Consider the following 13,572-nt stretch of genomic DNA (forward strand, 5'->3'; position numbering starts at 1 on the left):
TCCAAATTTGCTGGCAAATTGGGTGTAGCACTTTTACTGCGTCGCCTTTTAAGATTTTGAAACTGAATGATTTTAAGTTCTAATAAAAAGGTTTCCCTGTCCATTTGGTCCACTCAATATAAAAGTAAGTATACATGACTGTATCCTCTTTCCTCACTTTCCCTTTTCCCCCAACTAAAATTCCTCAATGGGCAATGGGCACTAGGAACAACGTGAATGATGATTTTTTTAAAAAATCAAGGGTCTTTTAATCATTTTATAAATTTACTGGCATTATACCTGAATGCCTGGCCTCCTATTTTACTCAGAAAATTCACTTCAGCTGAAATTTTACAACTTAATCCTGAACTAAGGACTAAACGTCACCACAGTGAAAGTAGTGTGGTACTCGTGTGAACGGTACTTATAGTGCCATCGGTAAAATTGATACGCTACAGCTCTATCTATTGTTCTCTCTGGGAAAACCTTCACTAATTAAAAAATGTGCATCAAAAATGAATGACAAAAGATAGCATGTATCTTTATCCCACCCTTTCATAAAGGTAGCAAGAAAGGAGATTAGGAAAGCTAAACTTCTTAGAATTCTCTGGCATAATAAGATGGCACTGGTATGAATGCAATTTTCTGTCTTATTTCATACAATCCAGATTAACCCTTTGAGTGGTCTTCTTGCTCTTATTGTGCAATGTGTCACTTGTGGCTGCTATCCCTGGACTTGTATCTTCTGTCATATTGCTCAATTAATTATAATTGTCCTACCTTGAAAGACATAGCCCTAGGCCTATCAGGGGGTGTGGCCCTCAGGGGGTTGCACTTCCAGCCCCAGTTTATAGATGCTAAGTCAATCAAGAGTTTCAGCTCATCTATATTTAATCATGGTAGCGCACCTTTAAGAAAAGGAAGAGGCATCATTATCGCCAAGCATGCAGGTGTATTCATTGTCTTCCTGGTGCTGCTTTGACACAAAACAATGAATATTTCGTTACTGCCACAACATCTTCAGGGATTGTTAAGAAAATGAGAAGAGTTGGACAATGGGCACAGGGACGGCAAGGTGGCCGTTTATGCATTATCCAAAAAGAGGATAAAAGAAGACAGATTTGTAGCAATCTTACAGATTTGTAGCAATCTTACATATGTTAGCTGATGTGTATGAATTCAGATTTAGATTATTCTTCTATAACAGAGGTGGGTTTCAGCAGATTCTGACCAGTTCTGGAGAACCGGTAGCAGAAATTTTGAGTGGTTCAGAGAACCGGTAGTAAAAATTCTGACTGGCCCCGCCCCCATCTATTTTCTGCCTCCCAAGTCTTAGCTGATTGGGAAGAAATGGGGATTTTGCAGTAACCTTCCCCTGGAGTGGGGTGGGAATGGAGATTTTATAGTATCTTTCCCCTGCCATGCCCACCAAGCCATGTCACACCCACCAAGCCAGACCCATAGAACCGGTAGTAAAAATTTATGAAATCCACCACTGTGATATAAAGAATAAAAATAGGAATATATCTCACCTAAATGTGGGAGATTGTGATGAAGTAACTACATATATTTTTGGTCTATAATCCTGGTATTCAATTCCCATCTTGCCCTCCCTTCTTATTGTTCCTTATCTTAAACTGGACTGAAAAGGGGGGAACGGTTTTTGGAATAGGAAAAGTTTTCATTTTACTTCTCTAGAGTGGCTCAAACAACCCATAATTAACATGCTGACCCACCCTTTTTTATTACATTGGGGTTGTATATGAATGTCTCCGTGTGTATTGGGAAAGATTAAAGGGAACAGATATCTGTACATCTTTAGCAAAGGAAACATTCCTGGATAATTTTCTTATGGAACCTTTCTACTCTCTTCCCATAAATTTGGCTATGCAGATATATCAATCTATCAATCATCTCAACAGCCCCTAACAGTATGAATTAAAGCTTAGCTCGTGTCTTATGAGTGGTCTTTCCCCTTCATTACTATTCAACAGCAGCTGTATCACAGAACTCCGCTGATGAATTTTGAGAAGATGATTTGCCAGTATATCTGGATGTGGTGCTAATGAGACCATCACAAGACAAATGACAACTTCTTTGCAGAAAAAAAAATGGTGGAAGAGATTTGTGGTGAAAATAAAAGGTACTCTCTTGACCAATAACTTCTTTCAAAATACAAAATAGCAACCTCCCTATCTCCACCCCAGAACTGTTTCTCATTTTAGGTTTCCATCAATAACAGAATGACCAAGTTGGAAAGGACCTTGGAGATCTTCTAGTCCAAGCAGGAGACTCTATACTTTTCAAATGGCTTTAATTCAAATGGCTTTAATTCAGATCCAAACTTCCCCATTTGCTTTAATCTTTGCTTTAGGTGACATCCTGTGGTAGTCTGGAAATCACTACAAAACATATATAGACATCATTACTATATCTGTTGATTAACTCTGAAATGGGAAGGGCATTATCTAAAGGAGAGAACCCAACTTTGCTTCAAATTTCACTGAAAGAAAAATATTGGTGGCAACTATTCTCAAACAAAGTAGTTGTAGTGACAGTATATAAAATGTTTAATTGCTATATTAGTGATAAACAATATGGCACAACTCATATATTTAAGAATTCAGTTCCTGCCAACATAGACAATTACAAGGAACCCTAATTAATGATGTCTGATAGGCACCTCCAGATTGCTTATCTCTGCTGCATAACCAATTACCAGAGGCTGAAAAGTGGGTACTGTATCATGATTGAGGAGATGGCCTGACTGAGTTGTATAATATGCATTGGATGAAAAGTGTTTTTATTCCATAGTGTAGCTTTCCATAAATTTGGAATTTTGTGAATGTAAATTGCATCCAATATGTTTTAATGAATTCTATTGAATTCTTTAAATTCTCTTTTAGCCCTCCAGAATTATGTGGTGGTCAACCATAAAAATGAATGAATATCTAACAAACAAACAAATAAACAAACAGATATCCTCATGTGGACTTACCAGGAGATTCCATTTGACACTCCAAGAATGCAATAATGGATTTGATCCATCAGAGTTCAGTTTATTTTCTTATCTCCTGCAGACTCAATGTAGTCATAATTGCTGCCTCTCAGAGTCGGTTCAGCCAAGACAAGAAAGTATGATGCCCTGTTGGTTTTGAATATATTTAATCCATACATATATGACAAATGATACAGCAAGTAGATTAACTTTTGTACTTTGATTTACCAAAAATGTAAACATTGATGAAAAAAATAAAAATGTGCAAAAGTTGTTTGAAAGATAGATTGTATAGTAATATGTAAACAATAAAAAGGTGAAAAGGTCTGTGTGTAATAGTGTGCTTTTCCCTACTCTGTTAAATGGAAGTAACATGTATGTCAGAAAATTCATAAAAATGGAATGTGGGAATGAGGGGAATAGGTTACTTAAGAGTATGTGTGTTGATATTGTATAAGAAGAGATATTCAAGAACACATGTGGATTTGTTACAAAAGTGAGTGAATAGTATGAAAGAAGTACCTTGAGATGATTTGGATATAAAATATAAGTAGTGAAGGAATAGAATAGAATAGCATAGAATTTATTGGCCAAGTGTGATTGGACACACAAGGAATTTGTCTTGGTGCATATGCTCTCAGTGTACATAAAAGAAAAGATACCTTCATCAAGGTACAACATTTACAACACAAATGATGGTCATAGGGTACAATTTAACACTTAATGATACAACACTTAATGATAGTCATAGGGTACAAATAAGCAATCAGGAACAATCAATATCAATATAAATCATAAGGATTACTAGCAACAAAGTTACAGTCATACAGTCATAAGTGGAAAGAGATTGGTGATGGGAACGATGAGAAGATTAATAGTAGAGCAGATTTAGTAAATAGTTTGACAGTGTTGAGGGAATTATTTGCTTAGCAGAGTGATAGCCTTCGGGAAAAAACTGTTCTTGTGTCTCGTTGTTCTGGTGTGCAGTGCTCTATAGCATCGTTTTGAGGGTAGGAGTTGAAACAATTTATGTCCAGGATGTGAGGGATCTGTAAATATTTTCATGGCCCTCTTCTTGATTCGTGCAATATACAGATCCTCAATGGAAGGCAGGTTGATAGCAATTATTTTATCTGCAGTTCTAATTATCCCCTGAAGTCTGTGTTTTTCTTGTTGGGTTGCAGAACCAAAACAGACAGTTACAGAGGTGCAACTGACAGACTCAATAATTTCTCTGTAGAACTGGATCAGCAGTTCCTTGGGCAGTTTGAACTTTCTGAGTTGGCGCAGAAAGAACATTCTTTGTTGTCCTTTTTTGATGATGTTTTTGATGTTAGCTGTCCATTTTAGATCTCCCAATATGACAGAACCTAGAAATTTGAAGGTTTCTACTGTTGATACTGTGTTGTCTAGTATTGTGAGAGGTGGAAGTATGGAAGGGTTTCTCCTAAAGTCTACCACCATTTTAAGGTTTTGAGTGTGTTCAGTTCCAGATTGTTTCAGTCGCACCACAAGGCTAGTCGTTCAACCTCTCGTCTATATGCAGATTTGTCATTGTCTCAAATGAGACCAATCACTGTTGTGTCATCTGCAAACTTCAGTAGTTTAACAGATGGATCATTGGAGATGCAGTCATTGGTATACAGAGAGAAGAGAAGTGGGGAGAGCACACAGCTTTGGGGGGGCCCTGTGCTAATTGTACAGGTATCTGATGTGATCCTGCTTAGCTTCATCTGCTGCTTCTTGTTTGTTAGGAAGCTTGTTATCCACTTACAAGTCTGTTCAGTTACCTGTAGCTGGTTTAGCTTAGTTAGAAGAGTGTCTGGAATGATAGTATTGAATGCTGAACTAAAGTCTACAAAGAGGACCCTTGCATAGGTCTTTGGAGATTCAAGATGTTGTAGGATGCAGTGCAGAGCCATATTAACAGCATCATCTGTTGATCTAGTTATAACTGCATGAACCTGAAATCCTTAAGATGATAAGAGTAAGCTTAAGGAATGAAAGACAATACATGATGGAAACAAGGATAATTTCCAAGGGTGAAGTTTTGTTCTCCAAGCTTGTGGGTTGGTTTCCAAAGCTAGGTAACATCTTCAGCAGAGTTGAAGTTCAACAATGGTTAGAATGCAGTACTGCAGGCTACTTCTGATGGTTGCCTGCAATTTGGCAGTAAAAATCTCACCAGACTCAAGGTTGACTCAGCCTTCCATCACTCCGAGGTTGGTAAAATGAGGACCCAGATTGTTGGGGGGAATATGCTGACTCTATAAATAGCTTAGAGAGGGCTGTAAAGCACTGTGAAGTGGTATATAAGTCTAAATGCTATTGCTAGTCTGGTAACAAAACTAAACCCACAAGCTCCTATACTCAAGCTACAGATATTCACCATTACTGCATAGTTTGCAAGCTTAGGAAAAGATGGAGATGTATAGAAAATGCTGTTAGTGTAGACCAAATATAGGATATCCAAATATATCCCAGTTATCTTACTTTCTTGTTTAAAATTCCATGCAATTGTGTGCAGTTCTCAGAGATTGTCTGGATAAATCCCTACAGGTTTTTTTGGGGGGGTGGGGGTAGGAATAAGGTTTTTCAAAAAGTGGTTTGTCATTGTCTTTTTCCTAGGCTTTGAGAGCTGGCCTAAGGTCACCCAACTGGCTTTATGCCCTAAAGTGGGACTAGAACTCACAGTTTCTCGATTTGCAGCTTGATGCCTTCAGCACTACATTAAACTAGCTTAATTATATTTTAAAACATTTATGTTAGCATTTGTTTCTCTGTCTTTTTCCTTTAATTGTATTTTCCTGCTAATCCTTACTGCTTTTCTGCCCTTTGGATAACATTGCTCACCCCAAAAGAGAGCAGCATAATGGATGTATGAGATAGAAAAGATGTATGGATGATCACAAACAAAAGCAAAAAGTACACTCACTTTAGCTAGAAGTGTGTTTTTGTCCAAGCATATATATCAGAAGTCTTCAGAAGTAGAATTCTGGGAGTTGAAGTCCACAAGTCTTAAAGCTGCCATGTTTGAAGACCTCTGATATAGATATTCTACAACTTTTATACCAGCAGGCTCCTGGGTGGTTTTATTGTGCAGGGTGACTGTCCTTAAACAAGATTGCTTTATATAGCTACCATGCCTAGAGACAATGTAGGTTTCTGAATTCCAGTTGCAGAAGGCAATTCTAAGATGGAATGTTTTTGCTTCAAACAATTATCAGGTTGATCATTGTGGGCAGGATGGTGGTTGAACCATGTAAGTGAACCTGAAGAATAGAACTGTGTTTACAAGTACAGAATGCGAATACAACATTAGCACAGAGGAAGGAACAAAAAAACAACAACAAAAACCCAGAAGAATTTGTGAGCATATGTTTTGACCATTGCCAGACAATGGACATGTACCTCAAAAAGAAGATTTTCTCATGGTGGTCTGAAGCGTGACATGAGTAGCTGAAGAAAAGTGGAAGCTATGTGGCTCAATGAAGCCAAGGAAGATTTGGTGATGAAGGAAACATCTGCCCAAGGAAACAGATGGGCCCAGAAAAGGCCTAAGGGTGAAGCAAGGAGGGGGGAAGCATGTGGTTAAGAGGAAACCAGAATGGAGAAAGTGGTCAAACAGAGACATCAAAGCTGTTTGCTACATTGTTTTGAAATTTGTTTCACTGCCTTTCGGATGTATACATGAGTGCTCTCAAGTTAACCAAAGAGTTCTCATTTTATATTTGCTTCTTTTTTGACTGCAAAGTTATATAATATATTTAAAAATGACCTTTCATTAAAAGCCTGCGGGGACATTGGTCACAGAATTATTACATATCTATCTGTCCATCCATCCATTTGCAAAAAATATTTGTAATCCAATACATATGAAACACAGCAGATAAATAAATATATTTAACACCGTTTAATATTTCATTTAATATTTAACTAACTTCTGAGACTTTATTTAGCCGCTTCTCTGCTGATTGTTGCATTCTCTGTACCCATTTACTGTATATATTTGAAAATAGCAAACTAGCTATGATTACAAAAATGCTTATTAATGTTTGTAATGGGTATCTAGTTCTACCTTAGGCATGAAATCTGGCAGGGTGATTTTCAGCTAGTCACTCTTTCTCAGCCCAACTTATCTCACAGGGTTATTGTTGAGGGGAAAATAGAAGGACAAAAGAGTATTAGGTATGTTTGCTGCTTTGAGTCACTTAAAAAAAAAAAAAGGTAAGATATAAATAAATACAGTTAAAATGATAAAACTCCTAGATTGTAGTTTCCTTATTTCCTAATCTATATTTAAAAATATTTAGATTAACATTTGAAAACTATTATTTTTTCATGGAGCTGACTATCCAAGCATTTAATATAGCTGGTCAGTCAAGCATTTTTTCTACATAAATACATACATACATATATACATACATACATACATACATACATACATACATACATACATACATACATACATACAGAAACAAAACACAAAATATACGTGTTTTAGGATAACTCCTACCATCTACAGATGTTAAAAAGGAACAAAGAGAACATGAAATCCTGAGGCAGCCCCACAAAGCAGGAGTCTGATCCTCTCACTCAGTAGCAAAAGTGATTGAGACCAGTCCTGGAGGAAGGAGGAGAACCAACACGAAACTGTGCCCTACCGCACTATTATCTCCTAAAGCTTATCCAAAAGGATACTATAGTTGATGATATTGAAATCCATTGAAAGGTTAAGAGGAGGCAGAAAAGATGCATAACCCCATTCAGCTCCCCCCAGAGGTCATTCAAAAGCATAACCAATGCTGTTTCTGTCACATATCATATATCCAGGTTTGAAACTTGACTGGAAATCCACCCAGATAATTCATCTCATCCAAGATCCTCTGGAGATGCAGTGTGACCACCTTTTCAACCACCTTAATGGGAGGTGGGAGACTAGATTAAAATAATCCAGAATAGTAAAATGCAGTGACTACTCCTTAAGGAGAGGTACATCAGAACCTCTTTAAACGGTACTGGAAACATCCTATCTCTCAAGGATGAGTTAACTACCATGTTTTCCCCAGAATAAGACTGTCTTATATTTTTTTAAACCCTGAAATAAGCACTTGGCCTTATTGCCATGCGTTCAAAAGCCCTGCCCCATATTGGCTTTAACATCAAGACCTACTGGATTGGCTCGGAGGAGAATGGCTGGTTTCATCTGGACCTGGGGCGAGTGGTGACCAATTGGGTTTGGTGGTAGAATAGCGGCCCCACGGAGTCCTGGAAGTCCACGGTCCATTCTGCCAGCCGGGGAGCCTCGTTCTGCTGTGGTGACATCTTGACCGGCCAGGATGGGGTTGCTAACCGTACTTTTGTCATGCGGACATTTTCAACTGCGGACCTTCTTGCCCTGCGAGATTCCCCTCTCTCGCAGGTTTGGCCCTCCACATTATCGAGGGCCCATCTTGAGGATGGGTTTTGGAACCCCGAGAGTTGGCATGCTAAATCTAGGAGGCTTAGCGGATTTTTAACAAATTGTTTTAATCGTTTTTTAAGGGAAGTCTTAATGGGAATTTTAAGGGGAGGATGGGAATTGACGGGTCTGGGTTGGGGGGAGGATGGGTGGGTGGGTGGAACCCGTCGGGGAGGGAGCCAAGTCCAACATGTGTTCGCGGCGGTAATTTAACAGGTCTGAAGGTGGCGGGGGAGGGTTTCATTCCAGTTTATCAGGGTTGTGTTATCAATACGGTAAGTGGGAGAGGCAGATATGGCGGAAGGGGGTGGGGCACATCAGGTTTTGGGGGTACGTCCTCGCTATTTAAGAGCGATCGCATGCTCCGGGCCCCCAGAATTTTCCCGTTCCCCGAGTGGCCAGAGTACTCGGGACTTGGGCCTTCGGCTGATGTTATGTAATGCAAGGTCCGTGGTTAACAAAGCCCCCCTGATTTCAAATCTAATTCAGGAGGGGACCACGGACGTTATGGGCATTACGGAAACCTGGTTGGGCACCAAAGGGGGGGGTTCCCCTAGTAGAGATGTGCCCACCAGGTTTCCGAGCATTCCATCAGCAGAGGGCCCAAGGTAGGGGAGGCAGGGTGGTGGTTATTATTAAGGAGAGTCTGGAACCGAGGGAGACCACTGTGCCTCAGATAGCTGGGTGTGAATCCCTCTATGTGAAGTGGGGTCGTAGGACTCAGGTGGGCTTGTTGATCACCTACCTGGCTCCTTGCTGCGTGACAACAGCCCTGCCCGAGCTGTTGGAGTTGCTGGTTAGGTTGGCAGTTGAAACCCCTAGACTGTTGGTCATGGGGGATTTCAATCTGCCATCAACTGGCGCGGCATCCTCGGCGGCTCGGGAGTTCATGGCTTCCATGACGGCCATGGACCTGACTCAATTAGTTGACGGCCCTACACACATCGGGGGAGGCACCCTAGATTTGCTTTTTATCTCTGGCCAGTGGTTGAATGATCTGATTTTAAATGATTTAGTTGTCAAACCTTTATCATGGTCAGATCATTTTCTCCTTCGTCTGGACTTTCAGACCGCTACCCACCACCGCAGGGAGACGGAACCAATGCGTTGGTTCCGTCCCAGGCGCCTGATGAACCCAGAGAGGTTCCTGATGGAGCTTGGGCCGTTTCCTGAGAATCTGGCCCGCGGCACGACTGAAGAGCTAGTCGCGGCCTGGGAACAGGCCGCAGCTGGAGCTTTGGACCATGTCGTGCCTTTGCAGCCTCTGACCTGGCATCGGTCTCAACCAACTCCTTGGTTTTCCGAGGAGCTGAGGGAGATGAAACGCCGGAGAAGACGCCTAGAGAGTGCCTGGAGATCCAGCCATTCTGAGGCTGACCGGACACTAGTTAGGTCCTATAGTAGGACCTACCTAGTGGCATTGAGGGATGCGAAACGTTCCTACGTTTCCTCCCTCATTGCGTCGGCAGATAACCGCCCGGCCGCCCTGTTTCGGGTCACCCGCTCTCTCCTTCAACAGGAGGGGCGGGAGGACCCATTACAAGGGCGTGCCGAGGAGTTTAACGGTTATCTATACGATAAAATCATTCAGCTTCGGGACGGATTGGATCAAAATTGGGTAGATCCAGGCGAAAGTTTCGAGACCCGTCTTGTTGAGACTGTTTGGGATAGTTTTGACTCTGTGACTCCCGAGGACATGGACAGGTTGCTGGTAAGGTTGAATGCCACCACATGTTTATTGGACCCGTGCCCCTCCTGGTTGGTGCTGGCCACGCAGGAGGTGACACGAGGCTGGCTCCGGGGGATTACAAATGCTTCTTTGTGGGAGGGGGTCTTTCCCGCTGCCTTGAAAGAGGCGGTGGTGAGACCTCTCCTCAAGAAGCCTTCCCTGGACCCAGCTGTTTTAGGAAATTACCGCCCAGTCTCCAATCTTCGCTTTACGGAGAAGGTTGTAGAGAGTGCGGTGGCATGTCAACTACCCCAGTACCTGGATGAAGCTGTCTATCTAGACCCGTTCCAGTCCGGCTTTCAACCCGGATACAGTACTGAGATGGCTTTGGTCGTGTTGGTGGATGATCTCTGGAGGGCCAGGGATAAGGGTTACTCCTCTGCCCTGGTCCTATTAGACCTCTCAGCAGCTTTCGATACCATCGACCATGGTATCCTGCTGCTCCGGTTGGAGGGTTTGGGAGTGGGAGGCACCGTTTATCGGTGGTTCTCCTCCTACCTCTTTGACCGGATGCAGTTGGTGTTGACAGGGGGGCAGAGATCGACTCCGAGGCATCTCATGTGTGGGGTGCCGCAGGGATCGATCCTCTCGCCTCTCCTGTTCAACATCTATATGAAGCCGCTGGGCGAGATCATCAGTGGTTTTGGGGTGAGGTACCAACTGTACACTGATGATACGCAGCTGTACTTTTCCACCTCAGGCCACCCAACGAAGCTATCGAAGTACTGTCCTGGTGTTTGGAAGCCATACGGGTCTGGATGGGGAGGAACAGGCTCAAGCTTAATCCCTCCAAGACGGAATGGCTGTGGATACCGGCACCCCGGTACAGTCAGCTGCAGATGCGGCTGTCTGTTGGGGGTGAGTCATTGGCCCCGATGGAAAGGGTGCGCAACTTGGGTGTGCTCCTGGATGGGCGGTTGTCCTTTGAAGACCATTTGATGACCATCTTCAGGAGAGCTTTTTGTCAGGTTCGCCTGATCCGCCAGTTGTGTCCCTTCCTGGACCAGGATGCCCTATGCACAGTCACTCACACTCTCGTTACCTCTCGCTTGGACTATTGCAATGCTCTCTACATGGGGCTCCCCTTGAAGAGCACCCGGAGACTCCAGTTAGTCCAGAATGCGGCTGCGCGGGTTATTGAGGGAGCAGTTCGGAGCTCCCATGTAACACCTATCCTGTGCAGACTGGACTGGCTGCCTGTTGTCTTCCGGGTGCGCTTCAAGGTATTGGTTACTACCTTTAAAGCGCTCCATGGCTTAGGACCGGGATACCTTCAGGACCGTCTACTGTCATCTTCTATCTCCCAGCGACCGGTGCGTTCTCACAGAGAAGGACTCCTTAGGTTGCCGTCAGCCAAGCAATGTCGACTGGCAGCCCCCAGGGGGAGGGCCTTCTCTGTGGGGGCTCCTACCCTGTGGAACGAACTTCCCCCTGGACTTCGACAAATACCTGACCTCAGGACCTTTCGCCACGAACTTAAAACTTATTTATTCCGCCTTGCTGGACTGGCTTGAATTTTTAGAATTTTAACTTGATTTTATGGGTTTTAAATTTTTGTAAATTTTATAGGGTGATATTGTATTTTAAATTTGGCCAATTGAATAAGTTTTTTAAGGGTTGTTCTTAGTATTGTATGTGTTGTTTTTTGTATTTTATTCTGGCTGTGCACTGCCCTGAGTCCTTCGGGAGAAGGGCGATATACAAATTAAATTATTATTATTATTATTATTATTATTATTATTATTATTATTATTATTATTATTATTATTATTATTATTATTATTATTATTATTATTATTATTATTATTATTATTATCAGGGGATGTCTTATTTTGTGGGATACAGGTATCACTAGGCTCCAGTCACATGTCAACTCCCAGGTGGCCTTGATCAACCAGAAGAGGTACAGATCTTAGACACAGATAGCTGCATTTACATTTTGGAGGATCCTGTCCATTTGCCAAAAGGATCGAACTGTTCACAGATAACTGTGTAAATCTGTTCCATAGAGATCTCCAAAGGACCTGCACCATGCTTGCTCCAACTAAGAATGGATCTGAGTGATTTTAAGGTGCGCTGAAAATTTCCCAACACAGCCCTAAAGGTGAATTCCCCTTTATCTGAAAGGGATTGGGAAACCCTAAACTGGATCACTGGGCAATACTCTGTAAATGCAATAAGAGAAGAGAAATATTAGTGGTTCACTGCTCTTACCACCATGAGCTATTGTTTAATAGTGGCTCTAACTCATTATCAATTTGATTTATCTCTTGTCTTCCTCCAGCAATGCTCTGGATACCTCTTAACCCCTTCCGGCTCCCTCAGGCCCTCCATAAACAACAGGAAATTCTAAGAGCAATGGGCCAAGAGAGATTCCAAGGGGATGACACTATCCAACACTTTTCTACTTCTCTATTCCAAGCCGTGGCCAAGACCTTAGCAGGACTATGCAGTAGCATCCCAGGTAAAAAACCCAGTTCCCTTTGAAACCATAGTGGATCTACCAGTTGCTGAGGGCAGATCAATTAAACATATCTTTTCTCCCCATGGAAGGGGATAGCATAAGACAATCTCAAGGTCACCAGGGTGAAATGACCATGACAGAGGGGGCCAGAGAAAGCTCCCCACTCAGATCACACTGTCATTGATCTGGCCAGATAAATATATCTGGTGTGTGACCAGTGTTTTGAATTGAATGACCTAGGATAGACTATGGCCTCCCGAGTGGCCATGAACTCCCGAAATGCTTCTGAGGTGAGCCACAGGGATGTCAAACTAAATCCCCCAAGACCATAAGCCTGAGGAACTCCATAGCTAGCCACAAAACCTCAGGAAGGGAGATTGCTATACAGTAGGGAGGTTATGCAGGAGCAATTAATCCTGCAAACCTATCTTCAGAAACAGGGTCTCACAATGGGCAACTTGTAGGACAATGTCCCTGAAGGCTAACAGAAACTCTTGAATGATAACTCCCCAGGCCTGTAGTCTGAAATCTCACCAGGCACATTTCAGAGAGGGGAATCCCCCACTTCCAGGCCCAGTCAGATTTTGATAATATTTGCAGTTATCCAGCTAATAGGTTTGTAAGGAGGGAGGGGGCTTTATAATTGACATTGAGCAGCAACAGCTGAAGGCTGAGATCTCTGACCCTAGAGGACCAGAACATGCCACTGGTACCAGATACCATGGGCATCTTCTCCTGTAATTTTCTTCCCTCTGTCTCCCATTGAAATATCTCATGCCCATCATTATCTGAATGTACTGGCCTGTTACAGGACGCATCTTCCAGTTCCTGCCTTCTGGCTCCCCTAGTTTTGGAGCCCTCTATTCATTCATATAATTTAGCCATCCTGCTACCAAGCCAGGGGATAGAGGGGAGTCCCCAGCCCCTAACCCCATTCTCAT

This window comes from Ahaetulla prasina, chromosome 1 (genome assembly GCF_028640845.1).
Source record: "Ahaetulla prasina isolate Xishuangbanna chromosome 1, ASM2864084v1, whole genome shotgun sequence".
Lineage (NCBI taxonomy): Eukaryota > Metazoa > Chordata > Lepidosauria > Squamata > Colubridae > Ahaetulla > Ahaetulla prasina.